This window comes from Dipodomys ordii, unplaced genomic scaffold (genome assembly GCF_000151885.1).
Source record: "Dipodomys ordii isolate 6190 unplaced genomic scaffold, Dord_2.0 Scaffold6, whole genome shotgun sequence".
NCBI classification, from domain to species: Eukaryota; Metazoa; Chordata; class Mammalia; order Rodentia; family Heteromyidae; genus Dipodomys; species Dipodomys ordii.
The window spans coordinates 7544374-7547119 of record NW_012267222.1 but is presented as its reverse complement, the minus strand read 5'-3'; positions in this window follow the sequence as shown (position 1 = coordinate 7547119).

The window sequence follows — 2746 nt, the reverse complement described above, 5'->3', positions numbered from 1 at the left end:
GGCGCTGTGGCTCAAGTGGTAGAGCGCTAACCTTGAGCTGAAGAGCTGAGGGACAGCACCTAGGCCCAGAGTTCAGGCCCCACAACCAGACCCCCCCCAAAAAAAAGAACAAGCTGGCTGTGATTCATGCTTGTAATTCCAGCTCTTCAGGAGGTAGAGATGAGAGAATCTCTATGCAAGGTCAGCTCAGGTAAATGCACAAGACCCTGCCTGAAAAACAAACCAAAGTGATTTTTGTTAGTCAAAGGAGTTGAAGTCTTGAATTCAAGCTCAGTACTAGCAAAATAGTCGCAGCAGCAGCAGCAACAGCAATAAGAATAGTAGTAATAATAATCAAATAATAATCAAATCTTCAGCTACTGCTGAAGATACTGTAAATATTTATCTCCATCCTATTCTTCCCTCCTCAGGTCTCCAAAGCCAACTTTCGTGAGGCTTGAACTCTGGACCTAGGTGCTGTCCCTCAGCTCTCCAGCTCAAGGCTAGTGCTCTACCACTTGAGCCACACCACCACTCCTGGTTTTCTGGTGGTTCATTGGAGATAAGAATCTCACAGACTTTTGTGCCCACACTGGCTTTGAACCGCAACCCTCAGATCTCTCAGCCTCTTGAGTAGCTAGGATTACAGGTGTGAGCCACCAGCGCCCAGCTACAAGCCAACTTCTGATCCACACTCTCCTAGGGACATGTTGGGGCGGGGCTCTCCACCTTAAGGACTGTGATTCTGATTCAACCTATGATGCTGCTGGTTACCTCTGAGCTACAAACTTGCAGGCTTGAATCTGCACAGATCCCGCTTCCACGCCTTTTCTGCATAGGAACAAGTGAGACCCGGCAGTGAATAGAGAACGAGTCAATAGAGTCAATAGAGTCCCATAGTGTTCAGGGTTGCACACAATCCGTGGGGGGGGGGGGGGCACCGTGGCTCCCCTCCCCCACTTTGCCCCTGCAGAATGGGCCAGGCCTTCTGTGTACCTGTGTACCTCTGCCCACCTCCATCCTCCACTCACGGGGCGCAGCCAGATCCTGCCTATCTTTTGCTTCTGTGTGTGCTGGCCCTGCACGCTGCCCCCAGCTTCGTTTACTGGAGGCTCATTCCCTACCAACTTCCAGCTTTTTGCTGGTTGATTACAGATAAGAGTCTCAGGAACTTTCCTGCCCGGGCTGACTTCAAACCAGGATCCTCCAATCTCAGTCTCCTAAGTAGCTAGGACAACAGGAATGAGCCACCAGCATCCAGCTAGTTGTTTTGTATCTTTAGAACCTGTCCCAATGCCGACTTCCCTTGTAGCTTTCCTGGTACTGCCCCCCCCCCCCGCCATCTTCCCAGTCAAAGTGAGTGTAGTGTCTGTCTGCCCTTTTCTTTATCAGCACCTTAATTCTAGAACTGATCTCATTGTGTTAAGACCATAATGAGTGGCTGTGTAACCCTACGGCCTGGGAAAGCATGGGCCTTGGGGTGTCAAGGTACCCCAGCTCTCATCCCCGCCCCCAGAGAGACAGGCAACAGAGGCTCTGGATGTCTCCAGAAGGCTCCCGGCAGTTTGTGAAGCTCCAAACCAGGTGTGAAAGTGCTTTGAAGAGCAGCAGGGGAAGTCCCTTAGGCTCAGCGACCCTGTGTCGAGCCGCTGCTCCAGAGTGGAGAGAATGCTGTGGAGGCCCGGCTGGGAGGACTGTGCGTGCGAGGCTGAGCACAGGCAGTAAACATCCTGCTCTCAGAAGCAGCTGAGATGAGGAGTTGGCCCGGGGGTGGGAGGAAGCCCTCTCAAGGGGACAGAAATCGTGTCACCAATGGGATGCTGAGCAAGACACACAGGTCCTGATGAGCTCAGGAAGTTCAGGGACTTCCCCTACCAGCTGGGAACCCCAGCCTCAAATGACCCCAAAATACCCCTGTTCTGTTGCAAAACAGAACTGCTTTTTTGCCTCCAGCAGAAGCAGGCAGCTCGAGGCTGGCACCAGTGTTTCTCTCCCATAGGAACTTCCCTGAGCTCCTTCCTGGGGCACCTTCTCTCGGTCACCACTGGCCACAGCTGGGTCACGCATCGGGCTGCCTCCGACGCAAGCCTAGCAGACCAGCTCTGGATCCTCACGGGGTTGAAACAGCTGCTCAGTGCTGGGTTTGGGGGCACCCATGAGGGCGTCCGGCTGCACATCAACACACTCCCCGCCCCCATCTACATGTTAGTATCCCTATGAGGGCATCCTCCCCAGCAGGCTGTCAGACACCCACGGCCCAGCCTGGCTGGAAGCAGCATGCACACCTGTGCCAGGATTGGCAACTCTCCGTGGTGGGAGGGAAGGCCAGGAGACCCTGGGGCTGGCGCTCGGCCACGCTCCACAGCTAACAGTCAAGCATTAAGTCTTTGCTCTATATCAGGCCCTTGATATTTAATCCTGTCACAATTTTTTTTTTTGCCATTCCTGGGGCTTGAACTCAGGGCCTGGGCACTGTCCCTGAGCTTCTTTTGCTCAAGACTAATGCTCTACCTCTTTGAGCCACAGCTCCACTTCCAGTTTTTTCTGTGTATGTAGTACTGAGGAATCGAACCCAGGACTTTATGCATGCTAGGCAAGCACTCTGCCACCAAGCCACATTCCCAGTCCTAGCACCAGAATTGTAAGTCCGTATTGCCATCCCCACTTTTTATTTATTTTATTTATTTTTATTTTTTGGGGGGGTCCAGTCGTGGGGCCTGAACTCTGGGCCTGGGCACTGTCCCTCAGCTCTTCAGCTCAAGGCTAG